Below are 19480 nucleotides of genomic sequence, written 5' to 3' on the forward strand. Positions count from 1 at the left end.
AAATCCTTATAACTTTAGGTATCAGAAATAAAGGTGGAGGTATTCTTCTCACCTGAATAAGAGCCTGTAACCTGGCTCTGAGTATAATGGCCCGTGAGTCCTTTTTAGGGATGACTCTTTCCCCCTTTCCACCAATTGAGAAAGCCGGGTGAGATCGGCGAAACGCGTTTTGGACAACTACCAGGATATTGTATGTATTTTAATTGGTTTTAAATGTTCGTATGAATAAACCTTTATCAAGTTACATGCATCTGGTATATCTTCTATCCTGCTGGAAAGGGGGAAAGAGTCATCCCTAAAAAGGACTCACGGGCCATTATACTCAGAGCCAGGTTACAGGCTCTTATTCAGGTGAGAAGAATACCTCCACCTTTATTTCTGATACCTAAAGTTATAAGGATTTCAACACCAGGGCGAATTTTCCCTGTTCTCTCTTTTTATTCTTTCTTGAGGAACATACAACAAAAGGATTGGATATTACTCAGATACCTTACATACCCTTGAGAAATTGCCGGGGAGTAAGTGATTAATTATTAAGCGCTACACACTCTCACTATCACATATTGGTTGTGTATATAGTGGATTTATTGTACTGCATTTAGAGAGGTGTTCGGGGGGAGACCAGTCCCCTGAACAGGATTATCGGATATTGCGAGGGTCGAAAAGACGTTGTCCCATGGGGTCCAGGATGATTTCCCCTTCTTCTTGGGTGGGTGTAAGGTCGTCCGGCAGTTGGATGTCGTCCAAGAAAGTGCCTTGTAAGAACCCAGTGTGGGATCCGGTATCTGAGCCCCAGTCATCGTCCTGTGAATCAGAATCTGCGGCCTGCCACTCGTCCAACACGGCCATGGAGCGCGTGTGGTCGGCCCCCTCCTCCGAGGAGTAATGGTATCGTGGGGCAGGGGTAGGTGGGGTCGGCTTGGGCGTTTGGCTGGTGCCTTGCCTTTGCCAGGAGTCGTTCCCCTTTTCGCCCTTCCAGTGGCGTTTGCTAGGCCGGGTATCGGACTGTACGTGCGATTCTGAAGCTTCAGAATCGTAGTCATGGTGTTGGGCTTTTGTGACTTTCTTGGTTTGATCAGCCGATGCCGTCATTACCCTGGAAAGTGCTTTCTCCATTAAGGCGGAGATGGCTTCAGTAATCATTGCCTGGAAGTCCGCAGAGTTCTGGGATTCTTCCATAATGTTTAGGAGCAGGACTGGTATAAATCAAATTACTATATTGGATGATGGCACAGGGCGTAATTATTTGGCTAGGGGTCAGTCTGTAGCGTAATTCACAGTAAGTGATGGTACCAGCAGTACCCAAATAACCCCAGCAGGGTGTAAATATATAATATATATAATAGTGGTAACAGCAGTACCAACAGTATAACCCCAGCAGGGTACATAGTTTAGTAGTACCAGCAGTATTAGACACCCCAGCAGGGTGGATATGTAATTTCAATGTATGTGGTATCAGCAATACCAGTCACCCCAGCAGGGTATATTGGGCTTTGTACTGGGCCTCACCCAGTTATATATATATATATATATATAGGTGGCACGAAATCCACCTAACAGCAGCAATTTTATAGGGGCCTCACCCCAAATGCACAGGGTTAGCAAACCCTATAGTGCAGGCTACAGTCTAGGCAACTGACCTCGTGACCCCTGCCTGAACGTGAGGAGTATGTGTCTGGTTGCGGAGCGATCAGGAGCCGGAATAACGGAAATCGTGGGTCTACGAAGATGGCAGCCGTGGGTCTCTCGAGATGCGAGATCCAAGATGGCCACCAGAGACGGGAAAAAAGCTTCCTGTCATGCCAGCTGGCGTGAGTGCGGCTGTGGAGCCGCGAGGGAGAGAACGGGTGGAGGAGGGTGATCATTACCCTCAGAAACCTAAAAGAATGAGGCAAGCACAAAACGATCCGTCGGCGAAAATAAAGACCTACGGGTCGGATTGGCGCCAAAAACAAATAGATAGGGGAGCAGGGAAGTTAGAGTCCCTGAAGAAAAGTATACTAATGTGGGAAAGAATCCCTAAGACAAATAGAGTGAACACAGTGTGTATATATATATATATATATATATATATATATATATAAAGAAGCATACACAAAATCGCTATAAACAATAAAATAAAGGGAAGAGCCAAAAAGCTCTGACCTGTCTGCAGTCCTTTAAGCGGTATGTCCTGGAAATCCTGCCCAGCAGTTAACAGAGGCTGGAGCAGCCTGTCTCCATACAGTAGTACAGTGTAGTGAAATATATGGTAGGGGTATCACCCCAGGTGCACAGGCTGCTTTTGACAAAGGCGCCACATAGCGCCGAAACGCGCGTCAGCAAGGACGCCAGATTTAACCCCTTAAGGACCAAGCTTCTGGAATAAAAGGGAATCATGACATGTCATACATGTCATGTGTCCTTAAGGGGTTAAGCTTCTAGGCGATTACTATGCCAGACTAGGCTCCTAGTTAGCTTTTTTATTTTCACCATTGGGTTTTTTTCACGGGTTGTGGGTCGTGATGGATAGTCTAGTCAGCTCTTATTTCGGGATGATTGGTGTCTAGTAAGGTTCTGTAATCTCTCATTTTTAGATAGGTGATTTAGGGTTGTCTATTGCCCTATGAGTACCTAACAATGTTATGAGACAGGAGATTTAGGGACTCCTAATAAGTCTACTTCCCCTATGACTACCTAAATTAGGTCTTTCTAAGCTGTAATTCAGTTTTTTTGACACTGCCTAGCCACTTCTTATAAGGGTGGCTTCTTGGGTGTCAACAACCGGTTGTCACTGTGGCTACTATATATATATATATAAAAAAAAAAATAATAATAATTTTCTCAGGTATAAGATACTTGGCACTTCTAAATTGAGAGTTAATTCCAACTATTAACATATCTATGAACTTGGAGTTGCCTTCTTTACCTGATTCTATTATATGGTCTAATGTCCACAAACTAACAGTTGTTTCTCACTACCTTTAGATCAATTGCCACGGTGGCCACAGGTACACGTACCTCAGGTGTAAGATATTTGGCACTTCAGGTTGAGAGTTAATTTGTTCATTAACATATCTATCTGGGGTTGCCTTCTTTACCTGACTTTACTATACGGATTAATGTTTACAAGCAAACAGCTTAGACTATAGGTTTAAGATTACCTCTATATCAAGAGGAATGTGCATCGTGACTCATATATTATTTCAGGGTTGCTCCTACTATTAGTAGCACCTGTTTATATCAGATGCACTCATTCTATAGGTAGACATCTTTTACTGTCCCTATTATCTACAATACCTAGGGGAGTGACTTCCTCCTCCATTATCTAGATAATTTGTATCTTGATAACCACCTGACACCAGGCAATTGCCCTAAGTTTTCCCGTATATATTTGCACTATACTATTTAGACTCCATCTACGACCTAGACCCCTAGAGGGTAGCACTGTCTGTCCCTGTCTTTTACTGTCTTTTGTTGTCTTTATGTATTTCTATATTAAAGTTTTTTTTTTTTTCTCCCAATACGGTATAAATCATGACAATTGAGCTATATACTCCTCTACATGGGCACACCTCTGGTTAATGTGTGTTGGAAGTTGAACTTGTTCTCCTTTCCCGCTACCTTTGACATTTGGGGATCTTTTTTTAATTCATGAACCCTTCAGTGCAGGTCACAGCTCTGGCATAGAGCACTAACCTGTGCTCAAACCGTTAATACAAGGTTATGGGAGATATTCCTAAGCAGTATGTCCTGGAAATCCTGTCCAGTAGTTAACAGAGGCTGTAACAGCATGTCTCCATACAGTATCACAGTGCAGTATAAATATAGTAGGGGGCTCACCCCTTGAGTGCTGGCCACAGCCCTGACAGAGAGCACTAATCCATGCTCTAATAGTTAAAACAAGGTTATGGGAGAATGGGAGATATTCCTTTAAGCAGTATGTCCTGGAAATCCTGTCCAGCAGTTATCAGAGGCTGTAGCAGCCTGTCTCCACTCAGTAGCAGAGTGCAGTAAAAATACAGCAGGGGGCTCACCCTTTGAGTGCAGGCCACAGTCCTGACAGAGAGCAGCAATCCATGCTCTAATAGTTAATCCAGGGTTATGGGTGAAATCCATTTAAACAGTTTATGTAAATGGTTTAATTCAATATTAACATGTAACCCCAGTAAGACCTCAAACCCCAGAGAAGTGAGAGCAAGGAGGGGAGAGGGCAGAAATCATGAATAAGGTACAAACACAATAAATAACATAGAAAAAACACAGCTGCACATAGTACAGAAGCACAGCAAGAACATACAGCAAAGTATATAAAAAATATAACAGAAACAACCTCAAAGAGGCACTGTAAACATAAAGTAATGGAGAAGAGTAACACTCTGACCTGTCTGCTTGATGGAGCAGTAAAGAAAGAGGGGGAGGAGCCTCATCACTGTGAATACTATACTTCCTATTGCATTTTGATTGGTTAATGTTTTCACTTTTCTTTACTGCTATGTGGAGTTAGTAAATAGAGTTTAATGCAAAATAGGAAGCCTCCTGTCATGTGGTAACATTTGATGCAGATACGTTGCTCTAGTCACATTGAATATAATGGCCACACAGTACACATGCTCACTCAACGTCTAGCGCCCCCACTGACTAGTACAGTGAAGTCATCATTGTTCCCGCATGTACATTGCAGTCCACTCTCCTTGGCTGCCAGGTTACATTGATGTCATGCAAATTGTTCTCGTTATATTAACAATGGCTGAACTTTATTCTGGACAGACCTCTTACATTTTTCCATACTGAACTTCTCCTTGTGTGAATAGTTTTCATTGTGCATGGTTGGCCTGAGCAAGGCCAATAAATCTAGTTGAACATACTGTAAAAGAAAACCTTTCTCTATTCCTAAGACTATTGAACAAATTTACTGGCCAAATAAATAAATTAACCAAACTGAATGCCCAACTGGCAGGCTATTCAAGTAAGTTTTTTACAAACTATTTGCAAAACAATGGATAATATTTTCATTGAAAAGCAGAAGCATATTTTATTCCAACCTTATTCAAATTATATTGTGCTATTGTTTTCCTAACTTTAAATATCATGCCAATGGTACAAAACACCATTAAAAATAGTTTGATTTAAGAATATTGTTATTGCAATAAATCCTCAAAGCTCTGGTAAACAGTAAATATTGCTCATTCAGAAATAGCTCCATTGTCTTTCTAATGTTTTCTGTGTGAGCATTGTTCATGATAGTACAATAATATAATGTTGCATTATTTGTTTAAATAAATGGTGCATATCTTTTAGTATTACTTCTGTATAGTGAGAGAAATAAAAAAAAAGTCAGGGCCCCCATTGTATTTATTACTGGAGCAGGAAGATTGCCGCATAATGTAGAACAAATTCTGAACTAACCAAACTGTATTGCTGGAGCTCCTATTGGATTGCACATCACACAAGTCACTGTCTCATTATGAATACAAATCCCTAATCTCTTCCTCTGTAAATGTGTCATGTTTGAAAATCCACAAATGCTCCTTTGAAAAGATACCAGGCGGGGTGATCTGCCTGTCCAGGCTTATTCTTTCAAACACAAATGAGATGCATAGTGAGAATGCAGGTGTATGCCTGCAGATGGGTTTCATCTAAATGTAGTTAATGTTTCCACACAGACAGGCTGATGATACAATAAAACCAGTATCATCAATTTGTAAATAAAGTGACACAGACAGCAATGCTTTAAAAAAACACACACTATTCACATTTTGCTTTCATTATGATTGAATTCAATAGACTGGTATTTTTTTCTAACGCTGTATGACTTTTGGAATAACTGTGATTACTTTATTTTCTGTTCCTGCAGTCAAGACATATATTGACCATTAAATAAATTCTATCATTCCAAATTAGAACACTTTGTACATCCAATGAGAAACCAGTATTGTAAACATTCCATTTCACTATGCTCTTTCATTGCCTTGACACCCTAATTAATGTCATTCACTTTTGACATTGTAATATTTGCTGTGTGTCATCTAAATATAGTTTTGCCGATATCCATAAAAAACATTAAAATTACTGTGATGATGTTTTCTTTTTTTTCAAATAATTCCTATTTTTGTAAGAAGAAGCTAAGTGAAGGTGAAAGGAGACAAACAAAAATAAATATATTTTTTTCCAGTTATTGACAGAAATGCAATGCAAATCTGATACACAAAACAGCATCCTCTTACTTCTTATTTCATGTCTCTTACAAAGACTATGGCCAGTGTTTTGCTTCAAGGAACACTATAAAGATAGTTTTACAAATGTGTATTCTTAATGCTATAGTTCCCTTCTAACTAGTCATGTGACCCCTCCCCTCCCCCACACCCCCCACCCTCCCTCTATAAATGGTGATTTGACTTACCTTTTCACTCTTACAGCACCAGCCTCATGCTGCCATCCAACTTCCTTGGCTGAGATCATCAAGACTGATGATCTCATCCAATCCACTGCTTTCCCAAATGGTAAACCACTATTCTGCACCAATCAGATGGTCTCTATGAGGACATCTGCTAGAAATACACAATCACACAAAAATAAATTCAGCACGGAAGCAAAATGATAATAGCCCAAAATCAGCTTGAACACCAATCAGTCTCTCTTTTCTGATCAGAAAACTGGATAAAAACAGGGAGGGTAGGTGCAGCATTGCAGTAATCCTTGACAAAGTATATTTAAAGAAAAACAAAAAAGTATCCTACTTACAATTTCCAGAGCAATGCCTTGCTCTGGTATAGACAGCGTGTGGTGGTATGATCCCCACCAAAGGATATAAGAAGTGAGCAGGATTCAGGATGCACCAGGAACAATCAGTGTAGTAATAAAACTGGAACTTTATTAATACATAGAAATAAAAAACGTGTTTCGCCCAGTATAGGGCTTCTTCAGAAGTATGTCATACTTCTGAAGAAGCCCTATACTGGGCGAAACGCTTTAAGTGAGAGACTTAAAGTCTATTTCTTTTTAGATATAGCTTTTATTTCTATGTATTAATAAAGTTCCAGTTTTATTACTACACTGATTGTTCCTGGTGCATCCTGAATCCTGCTCACTTACTATATCCGTTGGTGGGGATCATACCACCACACACTGTCTATACCAGAACAAGGCATTGCTCTGGAAATTGTAAGTAGGATACCTTTTTTTTATTTATATACCATCTTTTTACTGTACATACTGTACCATTGGATTTTATTGTAATTTTTTTGTATATACACGATTGTGGAGAACCGGATACCGCACTGTACCATCACCCTTATATCCCGAGACGGGGATTGAACAATCCAGGCGCTGTACGGCAGAGCTCTTAGTATCTCTGCAAAGTGTGAGTTAGTCTTTTAACAGTTTATTTATGTACTTATATTATTGACGTATTGCACTATTATTGTTTTGTATTTTATTTCTTTTGAGGGTTATACACATCCCCATACCACTGGAATCTCTGTATGTATGTATATACCATAATCACTTTTGATTAATCTTTTCTACTACTTTGGCATGGTTTACCACTTTGTTTTTATAATTTTAAAAACTATAAAATGTATACTCACGTGTAATGGAGCCGTAAAACTTGGCTCCTCTGATAGCGCTTGAAGTGGTATGATCCCCACTAAAGGATACAGGTGTAAATATAAATTCTTCCGTCCGTGTATATGTGGAGATAAACAAACAGAACCACAATAGTGTACACCGTAAAAAGGAGTGTACGCAGAAATAAATAAGTTAAACCTACTCACATGCTAAAGAGCAAGTTCTGGTTTGCTCAATCCAAAGCGCTTGGGTGGTATGATCCCCACAGGGATGTAGCTCAAAACAATCCAACAGCAGCAAAGTTAGGTACAATTAAAAAAGTACTTTAATTACCGTATATACTCGAGTATAAGCCGAGTTTTTCAGCACATTTTTTGTGCTGAAAAACCCCAACTCGGCTTATACTTGAGTCAGAGTCTGTATTATGGCAATTTGCATTGCCATAATACAGACTGGGGGGAGAGGGGGGCTGGCAGAGCTGTACTTACCTGTCCTGCAGCTCCTGTCAGCTCTCTCCTCCTCTGCGCCGTCCGTTCAGCACCTCGGTCAGCTCCCAGTGTAAGTCTCGCGAGAGCCGCGGCTCTCGCGAGACTTACAGTGGGAGCTGACAGAGGGAGCTGCACAGACCGCGCGGAGGAGGAGAGAGCTGACAGGAGCTGCAGGAAAGGTAAGTACAGCTCTGCCAGCCCCCCTCTCCCCCCCCACTGAACTGCCAATGACACTGGACCACCAGGGAAGGAGCCCCCCTCCCTGCCATATATCAAGCAGGGAGGGGGGACGAAAAAAAAAATATAATAAAAAAAAAAAATTATAATTCAGTTTAAATAATAAATAATAATAATAAACAAATATAATAATATTACAAAATAAAAAATAAAATAATAATTAATAAAAAAATGAATAATATATCAAAACGCCCACCCCCACCAACACATACACAAACACACACTGCATCACACACACTCACACTTCATTCATATACCCACACACTTCATTCATATACCCACACACTGCATTCATACCCACACACTGCATTCATACCCACACACTGCATTCATACCCACACACTGCATTCATACCCACACACTGCATTCATACCCACACACTGCATTCAGGGGAGGGCTGGCAGCCTTAGGCCTGGGGGGCAAATCCAGTCAAGTGGCCCATTGCACCAAGAGGAGAGTAAAAACGCCTTTCCCATGTGATTGAAAGTGTGTGTGGGGGGGAGGGAGGGGAAGCAGTCACCTAAACAGACAATCAATGACAGGCACACACACTTACTAATTTGGCACACACTAAAAAACACACACTCACTGACAGGCACACGCACACACTCACTGACAGGCACACAGACACACACAGAAAGACACATTGTTACAGGCATACTGACTCAGACAGACAGACATACTGACACACACAGGCATACTGGCTGACACAGACAAATTGGCACACACACAGAGACATACTTGCACACAGACATACTGACACACACACAGAGATACATACTGGTACTCACACAGACAAACACAGAAAGACACACTGTTACAGGCATACTGACTCAGACAGACAGACATACTGACACACACACACACACACACAGACAAACTGGTACACACACAGAGACATACTTGCACACACATAGACAGACATACTTGCACACACATAGACAGACATACTGACACACACACAGACAGACATACTGGCACTCACATAGACAGACATACTGATGCACACACACAGACATACTGATGCGCACACACACAGACATACTGACATACTAACGCACACACAGACATACTGACATACTGACGCACACACACACACACACAGACATACTGACAGACACAGACATACTGACACACACAGACATACTCATACACACACACCCAAACTTTACACTTTTAAAACCAGTGGACAGGGGCTGAGTAAGGGGACAGGGCTGTAGTGGGGGACAGGGGGTGGTAGTGGAGGGTATAAGCTGTAATTGGGGGTTTAGGAAATGTACGGGGGGATAGGGGCTGAAACAATTTGATGGCTACAATTTGGGAAAGGGGCTGTGGTGTGGGTAATATGGGTTGCAATTGGAGGAGAGGAGCTGTAGTGGGGATGTTATGGGGCTGTGGTGGGGACAGGGGCTGACTAAGGCTGAGGTGGGAACAGGGGCTGAGGTGGGGACAGGGGCTGAGGTGGGGACAGGGGCTGAGGAGGGGACAGGGGCTGAGGTGGGGACAGGGGCTGAGGAGGGGACAGGGGCTGAGGAGGGGGACAGGGGCTGAGGTGGGGACAGGGGCTGAGGAGGGGACAGGGGCTGAGGAGGGGGGACAGGGGCTGAGGAGGGGGGACAGGGGCTGAGGAGGGGGGACAGGGGCTGAGGAGGGGACAGGGGCTGAGGAGGGGACAGGGGCTGAGGAGGGGACAGGGGCTGAGGAGGGGACAGGGGCTGAGGAGGGGACAGGGGCTGAGGAGGGGACAGGGGCTGAGGAGGGGACAGGGGCTGAGGAGGGGACAGGGGCTGAGGAGGGGACAGGGGCTGAGGAGGGGACAGGGGCTGAGGTGGGGACAGGGGCTGAGGTGGGGACAGGGGCTGAGGTGGGGACAGGGGCTGAGGTGGGGACAGGGGCTGAGGAGGGGACAGGGGCTGAGGAGGGGACAGGGGCTGAGGAGGGGGGACAGGGGCTGAGGAGGGGACAGGGGCTGAGGAGGGGACAGGGGCTGAGGAGGGGACAGGGGCTGAGGAGGGGACAGGGGCTGAGGAGGGGACAGGGGCTGAGGAGGGGACAGGGGCTGAGGAGGGGACAGGGGCTGAGGTGGGGACAGGGGCTGAGGAGGGGACAGGGGCTGAGGAGGGGACAGGGGCTGAGGAGGGGACAGGGGCTGAGGAGGGGACAGGGGCTGAGGAGGGGACAGGGGCTGAGGTGGGGACAGGGGCTGAGGAGGGGACAGGGGCTGAGGTGGGGACAGGGGCTGAGGAGGGGAATAAAAAAAAAACACTAAAGTGTATTTCCCCGCTCCCTGAGTCTTACCTTAGGCCAGGGAGGGGTGGGCAGCAGCCAACAGGAGCAGCATACACCAGCAGCAGCCAGTGAAGTCGGCCAGCCTCTCCTGATGATGTCAGGAGGAGGGGCCGTGACTTCCTCTGCTCTTCTCCCAGACTCCCCAGCGGTCCTGTGAGAAGAGCAGTGGAAGTCACGCCCCCTCCTCCTGACATCATCAGGAGAGGCCGGCCGACTCCACTGACTGCAGGCTGCAGGGAGAGTGAGGCAAGGTGAAAAATCTGAGTCCTCAGCCAGAGGCAGGGGATTCAGATTTTTCCTTTTTTTGCTGGATGTGGGCAGCCCTGGCCCCTGGGTTTAGGGCGGCCTGGGGGGCAATTGCCTCCCTGCCCCCCTTCCCAGCCCGCCCCTGACTGCATTCATACCCACACACTGCATTCATACACACACACTGCATTCATACACACACACTGCACTCATACATACACGCACTGCACTCATACATACACGCACTGCACTCATACATACACGCACTGCACTCATACATACACGCACTGCACTCATACATACACGCACTGCACTCATACATACACGCACTGCACTCATACATACACGCACTGCACTCATACATACACGCACTGCACTCATACACACTGCACTCATTATATACACACACTGGAAATAAATATTCAATTAATATATACGCACACACACTGCACTCATACGCGCACACAATGCACTCATACGCGCACACAATGCACTCATACACACAAACTGCACTCATACACACACACTGCATTCATTATATACACACACTGTAAATAAATATTCAATTAATATAATTTTTTAGGATCTAATTTTATTTAGAAATTTACCAGTAGCTGCTGCATTTCCCACCCTAGTCTTATACTCGAGTCAATAAGTTTTCCCAGTTTTTTGGGGTAAAATTAGGGGCCTCGGCTTATATTCAGGTCGGCTTATACTCGAGTATATACGGTAAAAAAAAAGTAAAAGTAATACAATATATAATAAAATAGTGATAAAAAAGTTATAAACAATACAATTAATATGTTTCTCCTTGGATAGGCTCAAATAAAAACAAAAAACACTTTTGATAAAGCCTATATAAGGAGAAATGCGTTGAGTGTATTGTACATGTATATTATATAAATATATAAATGTTGTGGATTTTACAGCTCTTCTTTTTTGCCATCTATTGGTTACTTCTTCTCACCTAAAAATGCACCTATCAGTAAAATGCAAAAAAATATACATCATATTTATATTTTGACATAATACAAAGTCGGTTGAAGTGTACTGGAACCGACGGTTGGGTTAGTCCTATATATATAAAGAATGCCTACCTGAAGAAAAATGAATTTGTATTGGTGCTATATATTGTCAGTTCTTCCCAATGATGTCTAACTGAGACCTGTGTGCTCATAGCTGCTTGTGATCTACAACACACATAATGCTTTATTACTATGCACAGACCTGAAATGTCTATTTAAAAGGAAACTGTCACTTCCAAGAATTTTTAATATGATGTTTACAGCTTTCCATATTTGACAAATATATATTTGTGCCATGTGAAAAATAAAAGAAAATGTTGAAACCTACACCTCAATTTTGTGTAGCCGAGTGCCTCCATCTTTAATCTCTGTCATTTTTTTTTTCTTTGTCAATCTTATTAAGATTATTAACATTAACATAAAAGTAAAGAAATACAAGCATGGAACAGCAGAAGTTACCTTATACTCTGCAATTTAAAATACAGCACATAATAAAAAAAACATCAGGTATGTTAGCATGCTAGGCAATGGTGATACCCATTTCATATCCCATATAGTATTGGCAGATAGAAACATCTGTTTTTTTTTAATATTACATACATAGGCAGGTTACTGTATAATGTGTCAACATAAAAAAATGAATAGTGGGATATCTGCACATATTTGTAGATTGTCACAACAAGGACATATTAATGTAGCTATAACCAGCTAAACTGTCATAAATATATATATATATATATATATATATATGAGTGTACTTCATTGGTAAAAAAGAAGAGATTAACCATGCATGAAATGCACTAAAATAAGGGGGTGGGGCCGGGGTCATTTTTGCTTTGCCTTTGGTCTTTGCTTTGGCTCCAGATCCGAGCCCGTGAAAATGGCACAAAAAGAAGATACCGACCGCTCCAAAGGCGGATTCTCCAATGTCACTGTATGGAGAATAACCCCAGCTTCAGTCTGATACCCGCAAGAACCCTATTTCACAACGGGAGAGCAGAAGCTTCCATCCCTTGCCTACTCGTCGCCACAAGCTTGGACTCATGCGGCTGTTGAATGAAGCCTGGCAACACAAAGATATTCTCTAATGAGACACCCAGGCAGGAGACTGACACTACACAAGCGATACCTTCTTACACGGAGAAATCCTCGTGCTCAGGGCATGGCCTCACCCCCCCTCCCACCCCCATTGGCCAGCAGGGACTATCCAGACCTCATGATGATGACTCTCACTGCTGCGGGAGTTCCTGCGTTAGTCCCACGCAGATCACCTGCACTGGAAAAGGCTGCCTGAAGAACAGTCCACCAGCAGATATTGATGGGGCATATTCACTTCCATAGAGAAAAGAAAAAACGATTATAAATAGGATGGCGCAAATGAGAGAAGGATCTTAGTACATGCAGCAACCAACAAAAACAAATCCTGGTAAAACGATTTGAACATAAAATAACTTACAGTGGTGATGGTGCGCAAAAAAAAAAATATATATATATATAAATTCGTATTCACTATGGACCTCTTATAGAGAGTGAAAGTAACCCTGTGTACATAAAATGAGGTGTTTACAGAGTGTAAATATAAATAATTGAAAAACAAACAGTGGTTGTGGTGAAACAAAGCACAATCTGTAGGTATACTTGCAAACTTGGAAATCACTCTGACACCTATTAAGGAGACAAAAACAGAAAAAGAGCTCCTAGTGCAGCATAGTAATTAACTTATAAATATATAGAATAAAGCAAACAGAGGTGCCTTTTAGGTGTTACACTCACAAGATTGGAGTGGTAAAAGCACCACTCGTTGCTATAGCACTCAGGGAGGATCAGCCCCTAGAGTGCGTGGGATCCGTGGAAAGGAAGCTTGCAATCCGGATCTCAGGTAAGTATACTTTATTAATTTAAATTTAAAAACAGCAAAACTTGTTGTGGAGGTAGTTAGTCCGCTCACCAGCCTCTTTCTTTGCAACTTGGAATGGAACTTTCTTTGCGGTTTCCTGAGGCTGGTGAGCGGACTAACTACCTCCACAACAAGTTTTGCTGTTTTTAAATTTAAATTAATAAAGTATACTTACCTGAGATCCGGATTGCAAGCTTCCTTTCCACGGATCCCACGCACTCTAGGGGCTGATCCTCCCTGAGTGCTATAGCAACGAGTGGTGCTTTTACCACTCCAATCTTGTGAGTGTAACACCTAAAAGGCACCTCTGTTTGCTTTATTCTATATATTTATAAGTTAATTACTATGCTGCACTAGGAGCTCTTTTTCTGTTTTTGTCTCCTTAATAGGTGTCAGAGTGATTTCCAAGTTTGCAAGTATACCTACCGATTGTGCTTTGTTTCACCACAACCACTGTTTGTTTTTCAATTATTTATATTTCCACTCTGTAAACACCTCATTTTATGTACACAGGGTTACTTTCACTCTCTATAAGAGGTCCATAGTGAATACGAATTTATATATATATATATATTTTTTTTTTTGCGCACCATCACCACTGTAAGTTACTTCCATAGAGAAGCACTCCTATGCTGCTCTGGGGACCCTGTCGGCTGCTGCCCTGCGGATAGATGCCCGGGCCCCCTGGAAAGGTAAAGGACCCTGCCTTTGGGTTTGAGGGTGGCCCAGAGAAGATTTGTCCCCAGCGCAGTGAGTTCTGTGGGACAGGAATACACAGACCATTCCAGTGCACCAGTGCCCCAGGCCCAAGTATGTGGCCGGCGCTGGGTGAGGCATGCGGGTCCAAGCGCTGTGGTGCTGGGGAGGTGCAGGAGATGGTTGGTGCATAGACTCTTGGTGGGGGGGTTCTGATGAACTGATTCAGACTTTAAATGCCCACGGTGCCACAGACGCTATGCTGGTGGGTCGGGTCCGACCCGGGGAGGACTGATGGAGGATGGGCTTACTAGGGGGCCTACAACAGCAAGCATGAGAACAGCTCTCTCATATTACAACTGACACTGTTTCACTCAAACCAAATCGTGCAGCGATATTGCTTAGTCTGTTCCTATCCTTATAATACAGTTTGACATGTGACATGTGTTCCAAGTGTCACTAATCCCTGGTTTCCTAATGTTTAGCCACTGCTTGTAAGATGACAGGTTGCACAGCTTTACTGATCAGCTTGCTACTATCCTCCCTGACATGTATGTTTCCCCTTTGGCTATTAGTTGTAACTCATTGCCACCATTTGCTTTACCTTAATGATACCTAATGTAGTCTAACCCAGAAACACGATTTAAATGCTAAATTGCATATCATATATTGCATATCTGCGCACAATAATTCAGTCAGATTTGAGGCTAATTCCTTAATTGTCTATGTAGCACTTACCAATTTGTTTGTTTCTCGATGCCTTTCACATGTCATATATTTGCTTAGCATAAAGTTCCTTGGCACAGTAATTTCAGTCTATAAGGGCGCCTGCTGTTGATCTTGGTTATGCGATACTTCTGAAAGCGGCCATGCTCCTTAACGTTCAACCTCTGATGCTTTCTTATACTTCACCTGAGGAATGTGCCATTATTGGAAAATGTAATGTTCTGTTATGCTTACTCTCTACTGATATGTGATATTGCTTCCTACTGCCTCATTTAGCCCCTGTGTAGGCTCATGTACAACCGCTTTACTACATCGCTGTTTAACTGCCTTACCTATAACTACAATGAAAAACCATTTAAAACAAAAAAGTAACTAAAATAACCGTAAAAACATATGACTAGTGATACACACTTTAAAATAATTCCTAGGAGATATTAGTGTAAATTAACAGTAAGTGTTTAACTGAGGAACATTCCACTTGGAGGCTGCAAAACCAAAATATAAAGTACATGAATGCTGTAACTAAAAATACTAACGCCCCTGCAAGAATATTCTGGGCTAACTTAGACACAAGGCTTGATCAAAAGGGCATCATCTCAATATAAGGTGGGTCAGCTCATTTCTTATGAGATTTGCTCAGCTGATCATTGTATTTTTGACAAAACATCGGAACCACGCCAGCCCCAGGCCTGAGTTGGAGCTATCACCTGTGCTCCTCTGTCCTGGACAAAGTTAAAGGCATCTTTCCATGTAAACCGCAGCATCTGACGTTGGCATGCCTCTGCCACAGAGTCAACCAAGGACAGGGTCTCTGTCAATTATTATTATAAGCTCTGTCCTTTGCACCTGTGGGCCGTATAGTGGGGGCAGGGGCCGTATAGTGGGGGCAGGGGCCGTATAGTGGGGGCAGGGGGAGTATGGTGGGGGCAGGGGGAGTATGGTGGGGGCAGGGGCCGTATAGGGGGGCAGGGGCTGTATAGTGGGGGCAGGGGCCGTATAGTGGGGGCAGGGGGAGTATGGTGGGGGCAGGGGGAGTATGGTGGGGGCAGGGGCCGTATAGTGGGGGCAGGGGGAGTATGGTGGGGGCAGGGGCTGTATAGTGGGGGCAGGGGGAGTATGGTGGGGGCAGGGGCAGTATGGTGGGGGCAGGGGCTGTATAGTGGGGGCAGGGGCTGTATAGTGGGGGCAGGGGCTGTATAGTGGGGGCAGGGGGAGTATGGTGGGGGCAGGGGGAGTATGGCGGGGGCAGGGGGAGTATGGTGGGGGCAGGGGCCGTATAGTGGGGGCAGGGGGAGTATGGTGGGGGCAGGGGGAGTATGGTGGGGGCAGGGGCTGTATAGTGGGGGCAGGAGGAGTATGGTGGGGGCAGGGGCTGTATAGTGGGGACAGGGGGGGTATGGTGGCGGCTGGGGCTGTATAGTGGGGGCAGGGGGAGTATGGTGGGGGCAGGGGCTGTAGAAAGGGGCTGGAAAAAAAACTTTTGATTTAAAAACAAAAAAAATGCTACAAGTCTTTCCCCCACCCCCTTCCCCTCCCAGAGACTTACCTTGGGCCAGGAGGGAGAGCCTTACCCCTGGTGGTCGGCTGGGACGGGCTGCAGATAGAGTCAGGACCGCTGGGGAGTCTGGGAGCAGTAGAAGTCCCGCCCCCTTCTGACATCATCAGAGGAGGACGGCTGACTTCACTGCCAGGCTCCTGCTGTGTGCTGGCTGCAGGGAGAGAGGTGAGATTAAAAATCCGAGTCTCCAGCCAGAGGCAGGGGATTCGGATTTTTGCGCCCCCCTCCTCTGGCGCCCTAAGGCGGCCTTATGGACGCGCCGGCCCTGGACCTACTCATCCGCTTTCAATCTCTCCGGGGCAAACTACTAGTACAAGAAGCCGCCCGAGAAGCTAACACATATGAATTTGAAGGCTCGGAGCTATCATTCTATAACGACCTCTCCAGGGCAACAGTCCTATGGCGACACTCCATGAAAGAAGTCACCCAAGCGCTGAGAACCAAAGGGATACAATACAGATGGGGCCCAGGATGCAGGCTCTCTGTTAGCAATGGAGGCAAAAGAGTACACATCACCCAAGCAAGTGATTCTGCAGCATTTCTACAAACCCTAGGGATATCCCGGGAAGCCATAACGAGCACTGCCTCCGCAGCAAAGACACCAGCGTCCACATCCAAGATATGGGACGTCAGGAGAATCCAACCCTTCTTCCCGAGGACGAACTGCGCCACAGGCACTCCTCAGCCGAACACCTGAACGCCACAAGTATCCTGTAACTTGGACTGCATGTAATAGAGGACTACCCCTTAGGATACCACCCTCAGACATTGAAAGTGTCCGATTATATGCCTGTTCCCACGATTAAAATCCATCTCCAGCGGGCCTATCGCCCAATAGACCACCCAAACCGCATTACCATGTACCTCCCAGATAGCTCATACCCCCCAAAAGGAAGCTACCCCTAGCAAGCAAACGTTTATTCGTCTTACTATTACCATGCAACCACGAATTGATAATATAACGTATAATTTCTCTGTATATCACTGTACCTAAACTGTTGTTATACCTGTTATCTGTGATTTTATATGCAAAAGTTGCATCTAAAAAGTAGCAAAAATATGGGAGATGATCACTGTACAAATGCTATGCTACAATAAAAAAAAAAAAATTTAATATACTAAAAAAAATAATAAAACAAAATATATATATTTTTTTTTCCTCACCTCTTCTGGTGGTATGTTTATTCCTCATTCTCGGGTCCTACACCAGAGGTCTGGGAGTTTGAGGGTTCTGCGCAGTATGTTAGCTGTTCCTAGAACTGCACTCTTCTGGACAGCGAACTCAGATGTCCCACCTGGAATATGTTGAAGCCTCTCCCCCAACTTGGGAGTCACAGTGCTCCAAGTGCTTATTACAACATAAAGATTGCATTAAGATGTGAAAAAAGAATATCAGCGTTCATTTAAGTTCTAGCTATGAAGTTGTATGAAGTAAATAAAATCAATAAATAATAAAAAAATATCCCTGCATCCCTTTTAAATGTACCCACAATCAAACTCAGTCACTTCTGTTCAACCAGTCAAGTCAAAAATACTCATCAATTATCAATCACAATGTCATATTATGATAGCACTGCATACGCATAGTGTGGAAGTTAATTGATGCAAAATACAGTTTATTACGTTATGGTTTATAACAAATTACAATACTTTTTTCAAATATTAGAAAGCAGTGCCAGAAAAGGCACGTGCTAGCATAACAGCAAGCTATATATTAAAGTGTCTATTAAATTGTGCTAACATAACTTCTCTATAAAACATGTCTTCGGAATATTTATTGCCTGAAAATATTATGTATCAGTTCACATCAATTATAAATACACACACAGGTTTCATTTTGAAACAGTAATATTTTCCATAAGGATGCTTAATTTTTCATTTCTGTCAAAAGGCATCGAATTCAATGGCGACTGTGTGCTAATAAGTGCAGCGATGGGGACTGCGGCGGTAATAGTTTTAAATGCAAATGTGCACAAAGCAACACATTAAATTATTTTCAGGTTAATAGTACATCAGGTGCTAATTAGCGATAACTTCTCCTGGAATCTGGCATACTATTAAAGAGTACTGGATGCAATTAGCTATTGGCTCATAAATACATTGTGCCAAATCTCCATGCTTAGCCCATTATTTACATTTATTGCCTGGTTGTAGATGAACTGCCATGAAGCCATTTATTCACTAAGTCCCACGTTAGGCTAACGATATTTAACCTAAGATTTAAAGGGGCACTCTAAGCAGCATTACCAGCACAGCTTTCTGCAGTGGTTATGCTGTCAGTTGTCTATGGCCTGTGGAGTAGGCAAGGGGAATCAGAAGAGGCAACACCAAATACAAATCACAAAACCATTTAATGCAAGCCTAAGGAGGTGGAGAATTTTATATTAGCCTCTGCATCCGAGTAAATTAAAAATGTCAGATTTTCTTAAAATTCTACTCATTTAAAAAAAATGACGTAGAAAATAAAATTTTTGCTCTGCAAAGTGTATACACACAGGCATGGTATTTTGTTTGTAAGAAAAAAAAAACACCATATTAAGCCAACCCAAACTCATCAAAAGAGTCCATATGGACGTAAACAACAGGACTGTGGGGACAGGTTTGCCCTGTATTATAGTACACTGGGGCACACCTGGTGTTTTCTCGCAGACGACTAATAATGAGAGCAAATTGTGCTGATATCCTCATAATTTTCTGATGGCAAAACAAATTGCATAAATGTACAAATTCTAAAAAAAACAACTGCAAAGCAGATTTTTTTTATTAATCC

This window comes from Pelobates fuscus, chromosome 1, assembly GCF_036172605.1.
Source record: "Pelobates fuscus isolate aPelFus1 chromosome 1, aPelFus1.pri, whole genome shotgun sequence".
Classification (NCBI taxonomy): Eukaryota; Metazoa; Chordata; class Amphibia; order Anura; family Pelobatidae; genus Pelobates; species Pelobates fuscus.